Source organism: Chelonoidis abingdonii, chromosome 15, assembly GCF_003597395.2.
Source record: "Chelonoidis abingdonii isolate Lonesome George chromosome 15, CheloAbing_2.0, whole genome shotgun sequence".
Classification (NCBI taxonomy): domain Eukaryota; kingdom Metazoa; phylum Chordata; order Testudines; family Testudinidae; genus Chelonoidis; species Chelonoidis abingdonii.
In genome coordinates this window covers 47,784,234-47,808,890 of record NC_133783.1, presented here as the reverse complement: position 1 = coordinate 47,808,890, position 24,657 = coordinate 47,784,234, and the positions used below count along the sequence as shown (strand labels likewise).

The window sequence follows — 24,657 nt, the reverse complement described above, 5'->3', positions numbered from 1 at the left end:
AGACACAGGTGGAAGCTTATGGGTAAAAGCTGATTTTTTTAAAGAAATTATCCAGCTAGGTCCCGATTCAGCAACGCACTGTATCACGTGCTCTCCTTCTCTCATTGAAGGCGATGGGCAGTGACACCTGTTTCAAGCTAAGCATGTGCTGAGGGGTTTTGCTGAACTTCGGACCCTAATTTTTCATGGGAAAACAATCTTGCACAAAAACAGCCATATTAAATGTCAAGATTCGAGCTTTGAGGGGTATTCTAAATAAGCAGTAAAATAGGTAGCTTGCATAGGACAATCAACCCTTGCAATTTCAGCACTTTTTAGCATCACCCATTAAAACAGCACTGAAAAAAAATCTCATTACTTATGTTTTCAAGAACACTTCCGATGGTTAAAACTGAAAATTGTAAAAAAAAATATATTTTTCCACCATTGGTGCTGATTGTTTATGAACTTTGCTCAGCTCAGTCTGGCCAAGGAAAACAGACCTGTTAATTTCAGTCCTACTTTTTGTCACTTTCACTTTCTGGCTGTCATGCACTAGCACAGTGTGAAAAGTCTGGGATGCTAACACTGCAAAGGAAGGTTTAAATTCAAACAAAAAAATGAATTAGGAAAATAAATGGAAAACTTTATATTGAGAAAGTTTGGGAGACAGGAACTGCATCTACCTGTGTGTATAGCCTCTCCCATAATGGGCCCCTAAATCCTGACTGGGGCCTTTGGGAGCTACCACAATAAAATAAATAAATAATCAACCGTAGGTTTTGCAAAGCCTTGTTGTATGAAACATAACATTAGCATCTGGTTTTCACTGACAGTGCCCCTTTAAGAAATGCACTCCTGATTTCCAAAAAGAAGAGTCTGATCAAATAGTTCAGCAGAAGTTATTTGCCTGGACACACAGATTTAACAACAATCCATAATTCAAATACCTTAAACTGCTACTAAAATAAATACTAATAACAAAAAGGTTATTCATATGGATTCTCTGTAATGCCTGTTCTGTGGAATCAGCTTGACAATAAGATCAATATGCAGTAGGTGCCTCAAATTAAATTAGAGTGTTAATCAATTTAATATTAGCTTATTTAAGCACAGCGCTACCGCACATTTTCTAATCTGCATGCAATGTTGACAAATGGGCTCTTTGAAGACTGTGAACACACAACACAGTCTCTCTCTGTTCACGTACTTTGAGACATCAGAAACTCATTTTCAGATGTTCACAACTATATGTACAGGTCTCCCAGGAAGTATTTTTGCCTTGTCACCATCATTAAGACAAGCTAGGGAAGGGATGGGGACAAGTTTGTAATTGATTGGAATTCTTAATTTTCTCCCTAAAGTAATGGGCATTGGAATGATCTAACTGAGAAGCCAAGATTTCACAGTCAAGGTCCAATTTCTCCAGCTCCAAGCATGTCCATTGCCCATTGAAAACATTCAGCGCATTCTCACACAAATTATTGGACAACACAGGAAACGGCAGTTTCGCCATTCATCAATACCTTTGCATATTCTGAAAGAATGAAAAGGAAGCATTCCACTGAAAATGACAGATAAGGACATCTGTTTTTATGTCCAGAAATAGGTCTCAGAATTTATTTTTGGGAGGGATGAAAAGACGGCAGCTATCTATCAACAGCACCCTATTCTCTTAAATGAGTCAATTTGCAAGCTGGCTCACTATAGCAAAACTTTTCAACCTGAGAAAAGCAAAAGCATGTTTAAAATTTAAAAAACAAAAAAAAATCAATTCTGTCATCATATTTAGGCTTCAAATGATTTCAGTGGGCCCAGGGAGCCTTTCACACCAGTTAGGCTGCTGAATGGAAGCATTATCTCCTTACAATTCTCCTCCCACACACACACATCCCTTTCTCTCTCTCTCTCTCTCAAAGTGGCTGGAATCTTTTTTGTCAACCCTGTGGCAGGAGAATGATGTGGCTAATAAGCATATTAACGAGGTTCCTCAGTGAAGTGTGAATAGGTAAATAAGCCCCAATCTGTTGAGGTTCAGGAGCAAGAGCAGTAAAGCCATCAACAACTAAAAGACAGTTTGAGCTGAAATAGGAACAACAGCTCCAGGTTTCCAGCAAAAGAAAAGTCAGAAGAGGCACACATTCAGAATCTTTCTACCCCCTGCCAAGTTCTATTTTCTTTCCTTTTCTTCCCCCTTTAGAAAGCGTTTTGAGTAGTCACTCGGTTTTTCAAAAGCTCTTACATCCTGGTAATGATACCTCAATAGAGAAGGAGGAAAATGAGGACATCAATACTCCTTTGCACCATAAGTTTCAAAAGCATGAACTGTACTGTCTCCTAGCATATGGACTGAAGGAAGTTGCAGAGTGGAGGAGAGGGAGGAAGGAGTGAGGGAAGAGAAAGTTAAATTGAATCTTTCAGTGTTCTGAAATCTTTGTCACTTCAGTCATCCTTGTCCCTGTTTCTCCACTTCATAAATAGACATTGATATAATGAACATTCAGATTCAAATTCCAGATGAAAGCACAACTGTAATTAGAGATGAGCTGAGTCCAAGCTCTAGATCTGAACACCACTCAGACTTTGGGGAAACTAGGATCTGAACTTAAACTTGTACCTGGTCCTGGTTTCCACCGTTCATAACAGGATGAGACAAAACACAGGTTCCATACACCTTCACATTCAAAGGCCAAAAGGCAGTTAGGTGCCCAACTTCCATTGAAGGCTAATGTGAATTGGGCACCTAACTCCCTCAGGTCCTTTGAAAATCTCACCCTAACTTTGAAATGTAATGCAGTTACATTCTACAAGCTATCTATCATCAAATGTGGTCTAACTACAGCCCTTAGGACTTAAAAATGGACCACTTTAATCCTAAAAGTTCCTGTGGCAGTTTTCAAATGAGTAGGAACATTAGTTCCAGTTAAGTGAGCATCCTGGGCCAATGCCAGCTATTACAATCTGCCCACGTACCATTTCTCCAATTTGGGTAAGTTGTTCACGTCTTGTCTTAAAATGTTGTCTAATAAGGCTGTGCACTATTAGACATTTGGGCCAAGATTTGTTTTAAATATAACCTAAAATTAGGCTTTGAAATCCATATTTAAGCACCTAAATAATATGCCTGTTTTTCAAAGCACCTACAACTTCCATCGACTTCAGTGAGAGTTGCATCTTCCACTGACATCTATGAACATTTTTGGTGCTCAACACCTTGGCAAATATAGCAGCTTCTTTAGATGCCTAGGTATGGATTTAAGAACCCAACCTCAAGCATCCATTTTTGAACATCTTGGCCTCAGCATTCTTCACCCTTCTTTTTCCAATGGTAAGTGAAGTGATTGCTGTATATATTTTCTAAGATACTTTGGGATGGAAGTCACTTCAAATGATATAAATGATTATCATTAAAGCTGTTCTTTAAATGAGAATGCCCATCATAAGGCTGAAATTATTAGACTGCAACATCAATTCAGATGCTGCACAGCTGAAAAATTGTGGTAAAAATTTCTTTATTTTAATGCCAGTAGAACCAGTCATTACACATCAAAGCATGAAATGGACTGGGTATCAAATTATCGTGCAACAGCAGGTTATGGCAAGAGCACAGTCAGAGTTTTCTAGCTTGCCATTCACAAGAAGATAAAGCTATACTAAGCATCCAGCAAAAGTAAGACCCTTTTTTCTTTAAAGTATGGTTTGTGGCAACGTAATTGCTTATACCTTTCAATTTTTGGTCTACCCCATTTTCATTATGCCACAGCAGAGCCTACTAAGAGAAATATAACTATTTTAGCTAATGCATTAAGACAGTTCGGACAAAAACAAATGATCATCTCTTATTTGCATTCACTATAATGCCAACTGACCTCAGCCAAGGATCAGAGCTCCATTGTGCTAGATGCTGTCTGGCTATACATTCTTTAGATTGTAAATCATGTAACCTTCCTTGACAACTGCTGAATATTGTATATTTATTTTACCTAAAGGATTCCAGAATTATTTAAAAAAATTATTTGTATAACTTTGTTGCATGACAAATTTAAAGAGGAAGAAGGGTGTAGTGATTTATACTAAAAATTTAGGTCAATATAGCTGTGCTCCTGGGTATGAAAGTGCCATAGCTATGCCAGCCTAACTCCTGGCTGATGAAAGGATGCTTCCATTAATCTAGCAACTGTCATTTGGGAATGTGGCTTGCCTACTCTTATGGGAAAGCCCCTTCCGTTGCTGTAGTCTAGATCTACATTAAGGAACTAGAGGTCTCAGGTGTCTTGTGCGACCTTGGACTAAGGCCTAGTCTAGAATTAAAAATTAGCTTGCCCGACCTGTGTTGCTCAGGGCTGTGAAAAATGTTGTGCCCTGGGCATAGACACAGCTAGGTCAGTGGAAGAATTCATCCATCGACCTAGCTACTGCCTCTTGAAATAGGTGGATTACCCACATCAATGGAAAATCCCCTTCCATCAATGTAGGAAGCATCTATACTATGGCGCTACTGTAGCGGTAATGCTTTAGACATGGCCTGAATCTCTCTGTGACTCAGGTCCTCACCTGGCTAATGGGGATAATAGAGAATAGAGCCTTCTTTTCTCCCACCCTTTGTCTGTCTAGTCTGTTTAGATTGGAAACACTTCAGCTTTTACTATGTGTTTATACACTACCTAGCACAATGGAGCTTCTAGGCACTACCCATAGTACAAATATTCAATAAAAGAAAATCCTCATTTTATTATGGAATCTTGTGTAAACAAATATACACAGTCTCCTCTCATAGGGCACATGCACTACTATCCTTCAGTACTGACTACAAGGTCATTGCAGTTTATATTTTAAAGTTGCACCAAAGCTCAGTGTAAACACCAATAAATATTCCGTTACTGATGCAATACCGAGGACACCACTTATGAGACAGCAGGTAACTTTAGGACCTAACCATCTTCTCAATCTTTTAATGAATAATACTGGTACATTCAGTGATTCTGGGGGGTTAAAATTTAATAACAGTTGTGAGGTGCTAAAACTCTGGCTATGAGGGCCCGATAGACAGACGAATAGTTCAACAGATTCCATGACTGCAAAGTAAAATAGACCAGGAAATGTTTCACATAGTAGATACAAGTAAGCAGGCTAGAAGCTTGATTTCAGAGGAATGTGATTAGATATTCGTTGGAATGACAGTTATGCAAAAAAAAATTAGAAGTGTATGTGTTGCTGCAGGAAGGGCAGGATTCTTTTACCACTGCTTCTGCAGTAAAATGCATGGATGTAGGTAGGTGTGTAACACCGCCCTCTAGTGGAAGGAATATTTCAGACTAGCTCACATATACAGACATTCCTTTGAGATACAGCCACTTCTTTTTTAGCTCACCAAGTTCAGGCCTGTGTTTTTGGAGCCAAAGATTCTACATCCAACACTGCAAGTATGGAGTTATCTGATGACCACAGTACGCAACACTAGATTAACAAGGGCAGGGCTGTCAGAGTGTGCTTTGGGCTTAATCCTCTGTTAAGAGAATTTTATAAATTCATTTCAATATGGCAAGCTTTTCCTTCCCTAGGGGCTGCACTTTGTCATGGCAGGAAGGCTAATATGTTCTAGTGACCCTGAGAACTATACTGGTGGAAGTTTCAACTCCTGGAAGTGCTACCCAGGCTGGCCAGGTCAAAGAGTAGGGACCAAATGCAAGGGGCCCACTGGTCCTCCAGATCAGAGGGGGGCAGCAATCAGCCAACTACCTATCCTCTTAGAAAGCAAAGTTACAGAAACAGATCAAGGTATGCATTCCAGCAAAAAGCATGACAGTCAGGAATGGCAGAGCCTGGTGTGTGGCCATGCCTTCCATCCCATGCCTGGGAAGGATTCAGGAGGCAAGCCTCAGACCTGGCGATCATTAGATCTGAAATAATCATCAGTACTAAGAGCAACAGTAAGTAGCACACAAGCTGTTGACTTTGAGAAATCTATTAAGAGTATGTGGAAACCCTAAGGAATTCTGATTGGAATCCTATAACAGAAGGTTATCAGAAGGATCCAGTCAGTGCCAACTTTAGCATGAAGTTGTGGAGCATAGCAATGGCTTATCCCAACTTGCGTTCCTCTCTTTCCCATCGAGTATTTTGTCTTCAGCCATCAATCACAGATCACACCAAGAGTTGTCAACAGATAAAATCAATCTAATTAAGATGAAGAAGAACATGCTGAGACATGTAAGGTGGGCCTAGACAAACTAGACACTCAACACAGAGTGCTTCTCAGACTAGATCCAAGGACAACCCTCAGACTCTTGGTAACTTGCCAGCGTGGCACTCAGTTGAAAGTTCAGCAGTATCCTGTGTCAAGAGTTCTCCAGTTGTTTCAGTCATTGGACCACTGTGTAAGTGGGAAGTCATCTCATGAACCAGCTCCTCTCCCAACATCCCAGTCTCCCCCAGTCTCTATGCTTCTCAAAATATTTTGTGCTACAGACCAGTAGTCTGAAGAGCCCATCCAACTGCTAGCCCACAGACAGACAGAAAATCTACTGAAGAAAATAAGTAAATGTTTTAAACTATCTTGCCAATATTTAATGGGATATTTATTCCAATTAAATCTAAATAAGGGAAACAAAAAAATATAGAGTGGTTAATTTGTGTTTTTAGTCATCCAGGAAAGTGAAGGACTAGAGATCCATAAAAATAAACAGACGGTAAGTCAAGAACTAGAGAAGCAGAGAAATAACAAACTTTGGACTGTAGAGACTATTTCAGCTAATAAGAGTTCTTCACGGTGCACAGAGGGTCAAAACATGATGGTCTAACATGATGGTCTAACTAAGCATTTATTCAGGAGTAGGAACTGAAGCAAGGAAAAGGGCTGGTAAATTATATTCCTTGAAGCTTACATGCAGCAAGCTGTACTCCCACTCATTCAGTATGCAGAAACCCATTACCAATTAAATTCTGGAGAACAGAGAAGCTGACACCTCTTCATCAAAAACTGCTGCAATCTCCAGAAAGACAAACTCTCTGTACAACAGAAGAGAAAACTAGGAGGGAGGAGGGGCAGGCGGAAATTGTAGAAGAAAATACAGATTAAAGCAGGGTAGCTGTATTGGTGATTCTAAGTCTCTGGAGGAAAAATATAATTTACTGGTAAGAAGTGACACTATCCTAGCCTACGTCCCCAAATCAAATAGAGAATAGTAACTGCAAGCACCAGTCAGCAACAACCAATTCATTTGCACTTAGAAATTGTATTTACATAGACATAAAGCCCTGATGTCAGTCACTGTGGTGATGGTGTCTCTTTGCTTTGCAATTTAGCTGTCGTGTACAAATTGCCTTGAGATCTCAGAAGTGAGATTCTCAGGGTGGGAGAGAAGGAGGGGTTGGCAGGAAGGTTTGGCTCCTCTTGTTTGGAGGCTACAAAGGACAGTATTTGTCCCTTCACAACAAGGATCAGATAAAACGTCTGCTAGAGGATTCATTGTAAAATGGAAAAATGCTTCCTTCAACTCCAGGACAGGACAGGTTCCTTATAATTCTTTACTATTCTGAAACAAGAAAAATGGTAACACAGGGTTCAAAATCCACACAGAGAGAGGATCCTCAACACATGGGACTCCTCACCCCCAGGCAAGAAGAAGTCTCAGCAACCACACAGTTCCCAAGCGGGGGGCTATGCGCTGGTCTAAGCATGGGTCACAGAAAAAGTGGGCAGTCTGGGAAGGAGCAGGTGGGCTGGGGTGAATGGTAACGAACAACAAAAGGACACACCTGGAGGTGCTCACATCAAAGCAGTAATGATGCCAGCATCTTGCATTGAAACATGGGCTTCTGCAACAATAATTCAGGTCTCCGGAGGGCTTCCTGCGGGATCCATTGGGTTTGGAGTCAGGCCAGCCCAGCAGCTTGTTCTGCAGGGGAAGCGAGGGAACGGGGCAAACCTCATCTTCCTGATGAAGCAATTAGGGAAAATTCCCAAAGGAAAACCTTCCTGTGACTTCCATCTCTTTTGAGCTCTCTGACAGGTTTTACTGGAGAACGAGAAAATAGGGCCCACTGATATTTTATACCTAGGATGTAGGCAAAAAAAACTTCTCCATTTCTCGGGTACCAAGAACACAGATAATTCCAGAGAAAAATCCCCACGATCTTTCACATCTAAAAAACTGACAGATCCACTGCCTGTCTGAGATCCTCCTTTAAGAGAGGTGGGGTTGGGATGGGAACAAAACTGCCAAAGGAAAACATTTATAGATCTCTTCTAAAATCCAGGTGTCAGGTCACAAGTAACACCATTGCTAATTCATTCATTGAGGAATCTTTTCAGTACATTGAATGATAGCTACCACTATGTTTTATTCAGTGTAGCTGTCATAAGTAGATAGGTAAGGGTTAATTTTCTTTTACCTGCAAAGGGTGAACAAAGGGGGAACCAAACACCTGACCAGAGGACCAATCAGAGACCTTTAGGAGGAATGTTTTTTTCACTAAAAAACCGATTTTATCTACAAGAATCTTCAAGAGCCCTATTGGTAAGGTACACTGTGACGCTCCTCCCCCTCATGAGCTACGCACATTACAGGCGGACATACTCTGTTCACAGCTACGGGGATTCTTCTTTGTTGAATTACCTCCCGGCTAGGATGACATATCAGCTCGCGTGAAACAGTCGTCTTCTGTTCGGTCGCCCTATCCTGGTCTTATGAGCGAAACATCATCTGCGCTTCCAATTCAGATCCACAAAATCATGCTTTATCTCTGATCTCGACCTGCCGAACTATTGCGATCTCGGTCAGCCTTGACGCTGTCGTTATCACACCGAGATCGTAGCGCCCACGTTCACGATATCCGTGGATCCTTCGCCGACTCGTCATGAACCGTACTCTTAACTCCAACTACGCCTCTTCGCCGCCTTGCCTAACTGACGCACGCTACACCGATGTGACTGAGATGCCGTACTTCACTCGCTCATCAAATATAGAACTTCTCGAGCGGGGCGCTGCATTGTTCATAGCGGCTTTCATCGCGGTCAGCTCCATACAGCAAACCCTACGCGCGGATATATCTCGCTCAGATCATATGACGATGGCCCGATGCTCACGCGATTGCAGACACACAAAGCACCTTACTGCAACGCTCCCTCCGCGAATCTCTATCATTGCACCTGGACGATCACGCCTCGTGTCAGCAATCTGCATACCGTAGTATCTGTCCTGAACACATTCGTCGCTGCTCATCGTACTCCCCGATATCTGCGCCTACGTGCTTCACCTGCATACCACAGCCCTGCTCTTTCCACCACTTAGCCATATCCACATACCACATCCTACGACAGTCTGGCAGATGCTCTCTGGCGCTATACTATAACTTACGGCTTTCTCCTGCTGACACCTATCTCTCGTCACGCTCGGCCATCGACACTCCACCTACGTCGCTCTCCGCCTGGCTCCTAAGTCTCTGATATAACGCGTTTAGCGGCCATGCTTGACTGCCTCCTTGCTATTGAACTGCTTACTCTCTGCGCGGTTCCCTCATCAACTTTGCATCGCAGGATAGGTCCGTCTCATGTATACTATCTCATATCGCTACTCGCACCTCGATTCAATACTATCCGACACTCTGCATAAGCCGACCGATAAGCACTGTAAGCTGGCCCACTGCTGCTCATCAGTTCCCGAATACAACTCAGTAAAGCTGCTCCCATGCTAGAAGGACTGCTCTTCTGAATTTACGACAACTCGGGCTCATCTTGCACCGTCTCTCTGACTGATGTCATGCCTCTCCTGTCCCATTGCGTTTTCAGTCAAATCCAATCGGCACCTCCTGATCAATAGGCCGATGTACGAGATCACATCGACAAAGCTCGCGTCGTCTCTAGCCTGAACACTGTGACTCTTAATATGCCTCTGTCATGCCCGAGCATACGCTACGCTTCACCATGAACCTATCATCTCGATAAACCCGGCACATCACGCGCGACGCCTTAAGCGCAATCTCGCTTAGTCATACGTTCATTCTACTGCATTATTAGAAACTCGACCATATCTTCGTTCGACTCCCGTAATCAATTAAGCGTACACTCTACTGACATATCGTTCACATTAACATCTTGCTATGCTACGTGATATACTAATACTCCCAGTGCCAGATATCTCAGTCAGTTGCGATGAGTCAATTCCGTCGACTCCTGAACCAATATATTATATTCCGTCTCGAGCAATATGATGATCCTAATTCTCAACGATCAAGTTACTAGGCAGGATTGGAAGAATCTATCCATCGCTCGGCATGCTATATCTTATCTGTAACGCGCTCTATAGTCAAATCCGACTGACCCCTCATCACACGCCCGATACAATGCACGAGGTAAGTTGAATTTGGCGAATCATGGCATGGTAGTTTAATTTGGCTAATCTTTAATCAGTACTGGTTATTTATATTATTCAGCAAGGCCTGTAAATTGATCTGTTTAATATCAATCTATTGATTGTTATGTTTTTTCTTCTTTTATATAAGGTTTCCTTTTTAATAAATTGTTAATGGAAGTTTCTTTCCTTGAGAGCAACGGGGAGAGAAAATTTCTGTCCGGGTCCTTTACATCTGTGACAGCTAGGACGGGGCAGGAAACAATTACAGGGAAAAGAGGATGAGGACGAATCAGCTCTAGTTCGTGAGTGTTAAGGCGTTGTTCTTTGTGAGTTGTACGGAGGACCCAATGTTGGTATTGTTGTAAACGAGATTGCTATTCAATCCCTCAGCGCGCAACGCCGGAGAGAAAGGAGGGGAGGGGATGATAATTCCTTGCGGTAGATACTTTTCGGTGCTTGGGAGGGACCCCGGAAGGTAGGGTGATGCTCGGATAGTGGACCAGAACCCATTTAAAAATCCTGGTTGGTGGCAGCGATATCAGATCCAAGCTGGGTATAAGCTTGGGGGAGGTTCACAGTAAGCACCCAGATGTTGTACGCTAAAGACCAGATTTGGGACAGACGCTTACCACAGTAGCACATGACCAGATTTCCTACTACTGCTTAGCTATTACTGTGACAGGTGCTGCAGAAAAGCCTGATGGCCAGATCCTCAGCTGGTGTAAATCAACATAGCTCCATTGATTTGTTCACCAATTCACAGCAGCTGAGCATCTGGTCTCGGTCAGTCATTCTTAGGAAGCTTCTTACTACTGCATGGCTACAAGTACTTACTTCCCCTGTTGCTTCATAGAACTAATAAGCATAGCAATATGATTCTTGCTAGATAGCAGTCAGCACAAAAAGCCATTATAACTGGTACTGTCTTCTCAATATAAACCAGTAAACAAACCTGCAAAGAGACTCCACTACCTCTTAGCCACAGATAGGGTGGTCCCTTGAGGTCAAAGTTGTACACATTAGCAGAGTGGTGAGGGGAAGCCATTTACAGCTGTTTGTATGATACATATCTTGTGAATAAATAAACTTAATTTTGCGGTGCTGCCAATCTCTAAAAATCCAGAGACACACATTCACGCAGACATTTTACAAATAAACACAAGGAGTGCTCCTTGACTGAATCCTCCCCCCGGATCGAACTGAAAGCCACAAGCTTTTCAGCAGATTAAAAAATTCTTGCTTCTCCCTATCCCCCCAGACATTTCAGTTCCTGAAGAACAATTGTGACTAACTGTCTCATTTTTGGATTAAGAGATGTCTAGAGAAAAAGCAGATTAAGGTTTCTAACACTGACACTAATTTTTACAAATTTTATTGAGGTAGAAGAGTTAAGTGCAGCAAATCTTAAAATTAGCCTAAAATGCTTCAAGTCCAACTTCAAAATAAAGTGACTTCAGTAACTTAAAGAATGGAACAAGAGTAGTCTTAAATCTATACAAAGTCCCCTTTTCAAAAGAATGGATTGAGGTCACATTTTCTCTCTCTCTCTCTCTCGCTCTCTCTTTTTAAAAAAAAAAAAAAAATCTGTGACAGATCCCCTTCCAGCTTGTTAAAAAGCAGCTCTGATTTCCAGTAAATAGGGACACTCTCTGCAGCATAGTGCCTGTGACATGGGGACTTGAGGGTAGAAGGGGGAAAGCAACATATTTATCCTCCTAACACCCTTGTGAGGTACGACCTGGAACCCAATAGGATCCCTGTGAGGTAGGGAAGCATTATTATGCCCATTTTACAGATTGGGAACTGAAGCACAAAGAGGCTAGGTGATTTTGCCCAGGGAAAGACACTCTGGTTGGTCTACACTACAGATTTAGATCGACATAAGGCAGCTAATGTCTACTGGTTTATGTCCGTGTACACACTACAGCCTTGCTCCTGCTGATGCTGTGAAATTGACAAGAAAGCCAGGCTGTTGCTGGTGCAGGTGGGGGGCTCCAGCTAAAGCCCGGCTACCCCTTGGCTCCCCATTCCCAGCCGGGCTGTGCCTGCCCTCCTCAGAGCCTGGCTGCCCCCTGGCTTCCCATTCCTGGCTCCCAGCCCAGCTGCTGCCCAGAGGCTCCTGACTCCCTGCCGCAGCTGGCTCCTGGCAGAAAGCTCCGAGTCCAGAGTCCAGGCAGCTCCTGGGCTCCCATCAGGGAGCATCAGTGCAGCCACCAGGCTCCCTGCAGTGAGTGAGAGCCTCGATGCAGCCAGTCAGCTCCCTCTGGGGAGCGGGGAGCCCAGGGCACAGCCTGGCTGGGAATGGTGAGCCAAGCAGGTGCAGCCCAGCTCAGAGCTGGGAGTGGGAAGCTGAGCAGGTGCAGTCTGGAGGCTGCTCAGAGGCTCCCAGACTCCAGGTATAGAGCTCACAGTCGGGATCCTGGCTGTGGCAGGGGGTCGACAGCTCAGGGGGACAGCTGGGTTCCCGACACTTTCCAAGTGTCCTTTCTCCATGTAAGCCATTGCTGTGTCATCACCAGTGCTGGGGTTATAAAAGGGAATGAAATGCACTGGAACACCAGAAATTCTGGGAGTAATTCTGAGACCCAAACACTCCAGAACTCCACTGGGTTGTGCTGGCAACCCAGATAATCTCACCTTCTTTCTACAGCTAGATTCCCATGCTCCCCTATTAAATGAGGTACACAAGGTGCCCCAATGTGAGTGAGGCAATAAGAACTGCTCCCCTCTGTGATGCTCATGAGTGGGAGTGGAGGCAGGTCCACAAGACATGATATATTAAGATGTGGTCCATGCAATGAAAAACCTTGAGAACCCCTATTTTAAAGATTTTGCGTCCAGATTATGCTACTGTTGCTGACACTGAGTACTGTCTTAATACTCAAGAATTAAAAAGGCAAAATACAAGCAACAGCTCCAGAATCTTGCCCTTCATTTGCAGGCTTTTGCAACGATACTCTGGAGATCTCACTAGCTGTACGATGTCTCAGTATTCAGACAGAACGGTGAGGCATCTGCGACCCCCTGACAAATTCCCACCTACCTATGCTCTGCTGTCACATGAAGTTTGCCGAGGACACATCCTGCTTGCTGGAGTGAACACAGATAGAAATCCCTTTGAAGTCCCAGGGAGGTTAAAACAATCTGAAATTAATTTCTGCAGAAGAGTAATGTACAGCATGTTCAGGCGCGGGTAGCAGCGGGGCAGAGAGGGGGGAGGGATGGTGCTGGTGGTTTAGATTAGATGAAATAGATGCACTTGCCTTTTTGGGGCCCATGACGGTTCAAGGTCGTCAAGTATAATTAACTGCTGTTCAAACTGTAACATTGGACTTTGGTTCACCCACAGATCTGAAGGGCCTGGTTGCGCAGTAAATAATGCCAGTCATGTATGTGTTCAAAGAGGGATAGTTAGAATTCAATTATCTCTAGATACGATATGTATAGTGCCACATCGCTGTAGTATCAGAGCAATCAACAATCTTTAAAACTCTCCCTGTTAGGTTGAAAAGTGCTGTTACCTCATTGTACAGGTGGGGAACTGAGGCACTCAGGGTATGTCTACACAGGGATAAAAGACCTGCGGCTGACCGAGGTCAGCTGACTCAGGCTAACGGGGCTCAGGCTGGAAAACTGCTGTGTAGAGTTCAGGCTCAGGCTGGAGCCTGAGCTCTGGGACCCTGCAAGGACTGTACTATGCCAGGATTGCAGGTGTAGGTACTCTGTAGTGTACCTACACCTGCATAGATTCTCCAAAGAGCTAAAGGTCTAGTCTTACCAATATTTAAGCATGTGACTAAGGTAATTCCTGTGTGTTTTTCTTTGCAGGATCCAGGTTTTAGTTAGTTGTTCCCCTGCTGAAACCGTCCCACCCCCCATAAACATTAAGAAGGGAGCAGGAAAAAATATTTAAAAGAATATCATTTAACAAAAAATCAGGATATACCACTATTTATAGAGCACTCCCAGAAAGGTTTTTTTGTTTGTTTTGTTTTTTAATTAGTCAATTTCAAACCATTCAAGTCGGTATTGTCCCTGCAAGGGAAGATTTAAGTTTGTAAGGCAAAGTCAGCTATCAATATATTACATTTGACTGTCATTTTTTTGATATGTAAAAAGTTACAGTGCTGACCTACAAAAAAAAGTAATGAGGAAACTGCAGCGCTCAAGAATTGTTGTACTGTTTGTCAGCAGAAATGGAAGAGACTGCTCACTTTGCAAACCTTCAGTGGGTATAAGAATAACAAAATAAAGGCTTGTTTTATTAAATAATTTACTGGGTATACTCAGTGAAGCAAGTTAGCAAAAAGCAATTTTAAAAATGGTCTATACTTGTATAAGACAAATATAATATCTGCTCTAGCAAAACAAAAAAGCTGTACATTCCTAAATGTACATTTTGAGATTCCTCGTGTACCTCAGTGCCCATCTGCTCCAATAGCTGTCCTCCCTGCTCAATATGTAGCTCTTTCCTAAGATCTCACTCTATATGGGCTTCCATATCAAATGTGCTTTGTTGACAAAATAGAAAGATGCCTTGTTCCAGTTGCCAAATCTGAACATCGACCTGTGATCAGAGTCAAGCCTTTCTGGCTTGCACAGCCTCAAGAAAGATTCTTCAAGGTAAATTCTTCTCTCACAGCTGTGCAGTTCATTCCTTTGGGAGGTAGAGGTAGAGCTGGAGAAAAAAAATTCCCTCAAACATTTTTCAGCAGAAAATGGCCTCTCTTTCCCAAAATGATTTTTTTTTTGGTAGAAAATTTTAATTTCTTTCAAACTTTGTCAGTTTTTGAAAGTCTGTTGACTTCTTCAGTGGGATTTGGCTCATGACTTCATAATATAGGGTGCATTTCTTCATAATATAGGGTGCATGACTTCATAATATAGGGTGCATTTCTGAGGTTCTTCTCTATGCAGTGAGGAACAATCATTGGATTAGCTAACCTTCTAAGACCTTGGCTTTTAAGCCTGATTCTAAGTCAGAGACTCATTTTCATATATTCACTACCAGTGTACTAGTTCATTATCTGTGAGAACTTGCTTTTGACTTGATCAAATTGATCCCTCCCCTTTCTCCCTTCCCCCCAAGTTTAAGTCGAAATACTTGAGACAAAATACTTGTTTGACGTTTACAGTTAGCAAATAGCAATGTCCCCTATAATATGTTCAATAATATGTTTTAAGCATAGCAAGAGTAAGTCTGACTAGTCTAGTTAGAGGGGAAAAGTGTTTAAGGATTACTCAGTACCAGTTGAGAGAAGAAATAAACTTAAGAATCTGCATCTTGAGAAATGCAAGAACCACCATATAGATTTCCAGAAAGCAATTTCTTATCTGCCAGAGTATTAAAACATGGATCATTCATTTACAACCCAATTAAGTGTGACAATTCACAGCTCATGTATACATTCACTCACTGCTTGTCATTAATAACAGAGAAAAGTGACCCATTTTAAATAGCATTTTCTTTTGGGGGGAGTTTCCTATAGGAAAACCAAAAATATAGACCAAGGCTCATCAAGGTGGTAATCACCACTAGAAGAGGGAAACCAACAGAAGTAACAGGGATTATATCAAAGGTTAATATAATAGCTAGATTTCTATAATGAACGAGTCACGATTTTCAGTTAACAATCTACAGAATGATACTTTTAGACATTTTCAATCCTGCTCAGAGCTACCCTAACCAATCCTTAAGCTGTTTGCACCTCCAGAAGGCCATTCTGGTAGCTAGTGATTGCTGGAGAATGAGGTGGTAAGCAGTGAAGGAGCTCCTGTGCCACCTGGAGAATTCCCTCATGCTAAGGGAAGCCTGTACGGGTCAGTGAAGCATACATTATAGCAGCCATGGTGGAGGCCAAGATCTGGCCTTTAAAAGAATTGTATATGACATGGCACTACATAGACAGTTGGGGAAATAAAACACTTGCCCCCTAAAGAACCTGCAGTAGCAATCATTAAATCATTTTGCTTTCTTCAAATACTTAAACACATGGACAATTTTTGTCATTTTCTTAATAAAACTCCACTTTCCGTGACTGCAAACACTATTTTAAGTGAGCAGAAAGTGAGTAGAATGAAGTTCTGGAGTATATTACGCTATACAATTTCATCTATGGTATTCCCTGGCAAACTACCACCTGGCATGATACCATAAAGACACCCAATCTGACATGTAAAAGATGGAACCAAAGGATTGCAAAAAAGTCTAGAAAAGCTTGTATTTAATGCTTTCTAAATTGAGGCAATTTAATTTCACAGCAAGTTTGTTGGGGGAAATGGGTAGGGAAGGAAGATCACCACAGATAATTTGAAAAGTTTATTTTATTTTTCACCCTAAACACTGATTTACACATTTTCTACATGTAGGGGGATTTAATTAGGCTCCCCCCCCCAAAATAATCAAACCACTACGGTAGATGGTATTTCAGTAAAACATCTAAAACATACTATTCCATCGATTTTCATAGTCCAGTCCCCTTCACTCATGGCAGGACTAAGTATTATCTAGACCATCCCTGACAGGTGTTTGTCCAACCTGCTCTTAAAAATCTCCAATGATGGAGATTCCAATGATGGAGATGGACAACCTCCCTAGGTAATTTATTCCAATGCTTAACCACCCTGATGGTAGGAAGTTTTTCTTAAGGTCCAACCTGAATTGCCTTCCTACAATTAAAGTCCATTCCTTCTTGTCCTATCATCAGAGGTTAAAGAGAACAATACTTCTCCCTCCTCCTTGTAACAACCTTTTATGTACTTGAAAACTGTTATGTCCCCTCTCAGTCTTCTCTTCTGCAGACTAAACAAACCCAGTTTTTTAAATCTTCTCTCATAAGTCTTGTTTTCTAGACCTTTAATTATTTTTGTTGCTCTTATCTGGACTTTCTCCAATTTGTCCACATCTTTCCTGAAATGTGGTGCCAAGAACTGGACACAATACTCCAGCTGAGGCCTAATCAGCGTGGAGTAGAGTGGAAGAATTACTTCTCGTGTCTTGCTTACATTACTCCTGCTAATACATCCCAGAATGATATTTGCTTTTTTTTGCAACAGTGTTACACTGTTTACTCATATTTAACTTGTGATCCACTATGACCCCCAGTTCCCTTTCTGCAGTACTCCTTCCTAGGAAGTCATTTCCCATTTGGTGTGTGTGTGCAATTTATTGTTCCTTCCCAAAGTGGAGCACTTTGCATTTGTCCTTGTTTAATTTCATCCTATTTACTTCAGATCATTCTCCAGTTTGTCCAGATCATTTTGAATTTTAATCCTATCCTCCAAAGCACTCGCAATCCCTCCCAGCTTGGTATCATCCACAAACTTTATAAGTGAACTCTCTATGCCATTATCTAAACCATTGAAGTCAGAAGGGCCATTTTGATGATGTAGTGCGTCCTCCAGCATAACCCGAGCCATAGATTTTCACATTAACTACTGCATTCAGCCCATAACTTCTGGGTGAGGTAGGAGAGATCTTTTAGAAAGATATCTAGTCTCAATTTAAACACTTCAAGCAATGGAGAATCCACAACATGGCTAGGAAAATTGTCCCACTGGTTAATTAACCTTACTGTTAAAAATGTGCACCTTATTTTTAGTCTGTACCACAGTTGCCAACTTTCACGCAGTAAATAAGCAGCCTGACTTTCACAATAAGCCAAAAATCAAGCTAATCTCATTTCAAAACAAGGCCAAAACAAGCCAGTCCCTAAGAACTCCAACACTCTACGTGACTTGATCCCCCTGGCTGTGCATCCCTGACTCTCTCCCCCTCCTTACCCCTGCTTGCCGGGAGCCGATCAAAAAAAAATAGCAGCAGCAACAAGTTACAACGAGCAACAAGTCAAAGAAGGAACAAGCTACACGCCAAAAACTAGCCAACAAGCAACTCATAAGCCAATTAAGCCAAAAATAATCCCAATTTCTGCATTTTTCATGGGTTTGGCATGTTTGGTTTGTACTTGTCTAGCTTCGGTCTTTGGATCTTGTTATGCCTCAGTCTGCTTGATTAAAGATCCCATTATAATCAGAAATCTCTTCCCTGTGTAGACTCATAGACCATGATCAAATCAACTTTGTCTCAGATAAGTTAAATATACTGAGCTTCTTTAGTTCTCATTGTAAGGTAGGCTTGCAGACGCCAAATCATCCTTGTAGCTCTTTTCTGAATCCTTTCCAATTTCTCAATACCCTTTTAAAATGTGGACACCAGAGTTGGACACAGTATTCCAGTAGTGGTCTCACTAAGACTATATAAAGAAGAAATATCTCCTCTCTACTTCTGATTGATATTCCCCTGCTTATACACCCAAGAACTGCATTAGTTGTCTTAGTTACCGCATCACAATTGTAGCTCATGTTCAACTGGTTACCTACCATGACTCTATATCCCAGTCATTGCTTTCCAAAATACTCACTGCTCACCCTCTACACTGTGATGTCTACAGAATAATATAACTATAGCATTTAGCACTTCTGGAGTACTTTTCTTCTTCCATTACATCATCCAACATCCTTGTGAGGTAGGTTAGTCTTAGGATATGTCTACACTTCAACCGCTAAATGTGGCAGAGCTGCAGCTGTACTGCTGCAACATTTCGGTGTAGATGTGCAGTACAGCAATGGAGAGGTGGATTAACAACAACAATGGGAGAACTCCTCCCGTGAGGTGGTAGCCAGGTCAACAGAAAAATTCTTCCATCACCCTAGCACTGTCTACACTGGAAGTTAGGTTGATTTTTCCACTCCTGAGAGACCTAGCTGTGGCAATGCAAAATTCTAGCATAGACCAGCCCTTATTCCTATTTGACAGATCAGGAAACAGACACTGGGGTTGTGATTTTTCTGAGGCCATGCAGCAAATTGGCGACAGTGTCAGAACTAGAATTTGGTAGTTCCTGGCTCCCAATTCTGTGCTGAAACCAGCCTTTGCTACAAGATCCTTCCATCTGGAACCTGCATTGAAAACTACTGCCACAGCACTAACAAACCCACATCTTCCTTGCATCTTCCACTGCTCAACAAATAAAATGAAGCATAGTATAAGCAAAGAAACATTAAATCAAAACACTTGGGCAAAACACAAATGCTGCAAGAAGCTCAGCATAGCATATACACGCAAACAGCAAACAGCTGTTTCCACCAGAAGCCTAGTATGCAGAATGATGTATTGTACGCAGTTAGGAACCTGCAGGAAAATGTGCTACGAAGATGCTCTTTCCATGATAGCGCATGCATTGCAATTCACAGAATGTCTATGGTGTTTCACAAATAAAATTTGAAAACAAACTCTACAATACCTGTTTGCTTTTTTCCACTGAATAGGCAAAGGCTAAATGAATGTCACATACTATATCAGGCAAAGCACCAAAGCATTGCTTCAATAGGTGTGTCTAGGTGTCTTATACATGTTGCTGCTTGCCAGTTCTCTCTTTTTGTGTGGGTGGCATTCACAAAGAGGCAGACTTGTAGCTCAGAAATGATATCATAATGCAAAGTTAACTCACTGAGTGCCTTGAGACTGCACGTCACCAAGTAATGCTCAGCAAAACAACACTTTTCATTTCTTTCCTTTTGTTTGTCATAGCAATCAAATTTACAACACAGTTATTCGGTCATTAACATATGAAGAAATGGGTGAAAGGTGAGAAGTGCAAAATATTATTGGGATGGCTTTTGGAAGGGCTGACCTCGGGGTTTCTGTGCACAAAGAGGTAGAAGTTGGAGGGTTAAGTCTAGACTACAATGAGGTATTTGCTTCAATTCCAGCCAGCCATGCAGATGTACTAGCGCAAAATCCTAATGCGGACAAAAAGAGATGAGATTTGTACCCACAGAGCTAATTTCTTGCTGAAGCTGTCTTAAGCACAAATTGCGTCTTTCCTTGTCTGCACTAGTATTATATACCAATTACGCTACAATGATGGCAGGCTACTGATTGCTGGAACTGGGAATTAGCCCCAATGTGGCCAGGGTCTTAGTGCCGGCATACTTGTGTTTAAAACACAGAAAGTGGGGCACAAGGTTGTAAGCACACCTGTTGCATGGAAGCTGCCTTTCATTTCCATGCTCTGCTCTTTGTTATCAAACAATATAACACAAACATGGTTTGGGTCTGCCTGAGGCAGCTACAACATCAAGATTTCCACAATTTCTGGTCGATGTTACTTTAAACGTTCAAAAAGATGTATTTCTTGGCCTGATGTCGCAGAGCGTGAAGATAGCCATTTGTGAGGGAAATGAGACATAATTCAAGAGACCAAATGGTAGAGATACTAGGTGATATGATGTGTTGTACCTCTAAGTGGTGCACCACAGAAGTCCCAGCACCTGGGGAGAGGGGCACATCTTTATACCCTCCTGTTCCTGGGCTTCCCCAGGGGAAGAAGAGGCCTGTGGCATACTTTAGCAGCCTCCCAAGACTGCCCTATGGGCCGAAGAGCTGCCCAAAATCTGGACACCACTGTGTATCGCTACTTTTAGGTGCTCTCTCAAGCGGAGCTAGCACTTGTATGTTGTTCCCACAGAGGGAATGATACCTCCCAGTTACTGCATAGACATACTCTTTGAATCCAGTCCAGGTCAATAGTCAAAACGATGTTATATTCCAGGTCATGCCTACATCATTCAATAAGTTTGCAGTCTCATTGCAGTTTCTAGTGGACAGATAGCAACATCGTGGGGCAGCAAAATTGGTACAAATTGACACCCTTGATGATCTTTCTCAAGGGCGGCCAGGGAATGAATAGGTATGGAAACTGAACTGCTGCACTCTCCTATATGATGGATCTCCAGTCCCAGGTGAAACACATTGCTGCAGAAGTGCAGGGCACTTTAACCTGCAGCAGCCTGTGCTGTACCTGTTCCACAAATAAACAGAGGCTTTCTATTGTCAGACTGCCAATCCAGCACTTTACATGATCTCTCACTTCACTATACATTTGAATGATGCATTTAAAGGATTCCACTTTATTTAATAAGCAACGTCTTCAGCAGTTGTACTTGATTTCTTTAAAATACTTGAAGAATGTGATTCAAAATGAACTTTGATCCAAAATGTGTCTGACAGCAAAGAGCTTTTTTAATTCTCAGTGGCTGACTGAAAGCACTTTCCTCTGCAGACACTATACTATAACTGCCATCCTAGATGCCACCCTGTGGTGAGATCATCATTCTCTTTCATAAAAGAACCAGTGATGTGGCAGTGCTCTACATTAGGTTAACGGGCCATATATCCCCTGTTCCAGCACAGCACTTAATTAAGCACACGTGTAACTTTAAACACAGGAGTATTCCATTGGTTGCCACAGCTCACATGGTTTAAATACAAACACAAAGAATGGAGAACATTTTCAGCTTGTGAGGAAACAACATACTAAACTTCAGATACTTCAGAATGAAAAGGCCAGGTAAAGAATGTGTCTAGTTCCAAAGAGTTCTATAACACAGTTAAAGAAAAGGAAAAGCACCGCTTTGAGGAAAGGGGCGCACAGTGAAAAACAAACCCAGGAACCCAAGAACTTAAAGAAGGGTGCAAGTAAAGACAGAATCCTGATTTAGAACTCACTCATTTCTGAGCAAAGGAATTATTTCTCCTTATCTGGTAAGATGTTTCTAACAAAACCTGCATTTGGAATAAAATGTGTGATGTTTTTATTGCCACTGTCGTCCATCCAAGATGATGGGTCTGGTCTGAGAGTCACAAAAATGTTCTTGTTAAAAATGCTGCCAAAAAACTAAATGAAAACAGCACACCCATTTTGCAGCACTATCAGCATTTATTTTTTTTCCAGGGGGTGTTTATATGGACTAAGATTCATTTAACAAAGCAAAAGTTGGAGCTCTCACATACTACATTATGTCTCTGCAGGTTCTCCTGACGAGGGTTAAATCTTTACATCACTTCCAAGTGAGGCAGCCAAGAAAAAGAAGAAACAAATGTTGCTGCTGCTGCTGCTACTACTACTGAGCACAGAGGCCTCCTTTTCAAGAAATGTGATTTATGGAATGAAGTTCCTGGCATGTCTGCCACAGGGTGTCACAATGTGTGTCTAAAATCCAAGGCTGAAATATGATCCCTGTTCCTTCCAAAACACATTGTGGCTTCTAGCAAGTTCTTTTGAAAATTGTAAGCAATCAGTTTCTCAGGAAGCTGTATTCTCTATGCCTTTTGCATTATGATGGGCATATTAATCATCCCTTTTCTTTTTCAGTGCTACTCATAATGTTTCTGGGGGATTTGGAGGGATTTCCTTATAATTTCACAAGAGTTTAGTGCTTGTGAAAGCTGCTCTTTTGAAAGCCCTAGAAACTGTTGTTTTTATTTCCTTGTTATCCAGAGATCTGATACAACTTGGACAGCAGAAAGAACAAACCTCTCCACATTGCCATACCAACCTCCCTCAACACAGACCGACACCTTCATATTCAGTCAGTCCTTAGCCTTTCAACAGCCTACTGTTGTTCATTAGACCCTTGCCTAGTGGGAACTGGAAGGAGGTCATCAAAGTCAGTTCACATGAGCTACCAAATGACCATCAGGTAGAAACAAATGAAAAGTCATTTCTGACCTTGGGCTGGATTTGAACCATTCACATAAAGGGTTTTTGTGCTCCAACACCTAATGCTCAGACCCTCCATTCTCTTTCGTTTGGGGCAAATGTTTTATAATAGTCACCTTTTCCTCCATTACATTTCGTATCCACAACATGTTTTATCAGTTACAGAATTCCTTCTCGCTCTGCTACAGGCCATAAAAGCACAGATCTGAATTTCTGAAAGGATCAAAGAACCGGTAAAGTTATATATCACCAATACTATTTTCTTTGTAGAGCAGTAACACCCAGATATCCTCTTCAGGCTCAGGGCTCTGTTATGCTTGATTCTGTACAAGCCACAGAAAGACAGTCCTGGCCCTGAAGTGCTTTCATAATTTGTTGGCTATTTATTGTGGACAACATGGCAGCAGTGTCTGAAGGCCAAGAGGGGTAGTAGCCATATGAATTAGTTCAGGGAGGGTGTTGTGGAAGAAAATACAGACACATTAGTGGGACATGAATAAAAGTTTTTCTAGTTGCTATGTGCTCTCAGTATATTAGTAACAAAGAGCAGAATACATGAGAGATGGTGCTAAATTATAGCACCAGTATTGCCTTTGACTGAAAATGCATTCCAAGGCCACTAATTAATGAACTGGTATAAAAACTGCTAAAAAATTAAATATATACACAATTTTAGACAAACCAAGGAAAAGCTGAACATGTGCTTTCCATTGACTTTAGTGGGGTTTCGAGCAGGCCCCATTTGAACCACAAAGCATTTTTAAAACTCATGCTATTCATCATTCTTGTCATTCATTTTTTTTTTATTTTATTTTTAAAACAGAAGACAAATGTATCCCAGGATGATACAGGACACAGTCCAGCCCCCTCGTGAAGTCAAAGGGAGTTTTGCCACTGACTTCACTGTGGGTCTGATCCTGTTTTCATTATGTTGGCTTTTGCCAAACAGCAACTGAAGAGAGATGATTTTTTGTTTCTCATAGTGCCCACAAAGGCAAGGCATTTTCCAGACATAAAAAGAAATCCCATGCCATCTCCCCAAATGCCCTATAGATACTGGAAAAAATACTTAAAACTGAACACATTTGAAGGGCAAGGACCCACCACTGCTGCTCTATATTAAAAACTATCCCCCATGTAGCATTTCTGTACTGTTAAAATACTGAATGAAATCCTGGCTCTGTTGAAGTCAGTAGGAGTTTTGCAAGTAACTTCAATAGGACCACGATTTCACACCATTTCTTCACTCTTAACCTCATCGGACACTTACTAAAGAGAGCTCTGGCAGTGAATCAATGCTATAGTGAAGGTCAGTTTGGCACCTCCATTCCAAGCATTTATCTTCAGTTGTTTGGAAAACTCTGACTCAAAATCAAGCAGACGAGCCATTCTTAAGGAATGGCTACAGATGAACTGCAATACCTTATAGTTAGATTGTAAGCTCTTTGGGGCAGAGACCTTCTTTTTTTGTTCTGTATTTGTACAGCTCCTGGTCCAAATGGGGTACTGGTCCATGACCACAACTACTAGGCACTACAGGATTACAAATAATAAATAATATCTCAAGAGAACCAGATGGGCTCTGGAAAGCTTCCTGCACTTGAGGAAAATTGAACACAGACTAAAACTTGCAAACTGAAAATGAGTAGATAGTACTGAAAAGGAGACTGAAAGTGACATACAAGCTAAAATTTCTGAAGCCCTTAGGGGAAGGATTCAGTCATTTAGAAAACCCAGGAAAAAGAATAAAGAAAAGCAAG

The 24,657-nt window shown here is 41.8% G+C and overlaps 1 protein-coding gene across 1 annotated transcript in view; it reads right to left on the bottom strand.

Annotated features, from left to right (window-relative positions):
- Positions 1-24,657, bottom strand: part of FGFR2 (fibroblast growth factor receptor 2) — a 142,020-nt gene that overhangs the window by 101,578 nt on the left and 15,785 nt on the right. The gene's annotated exons all lie outside the window — the stretch shown is intronic.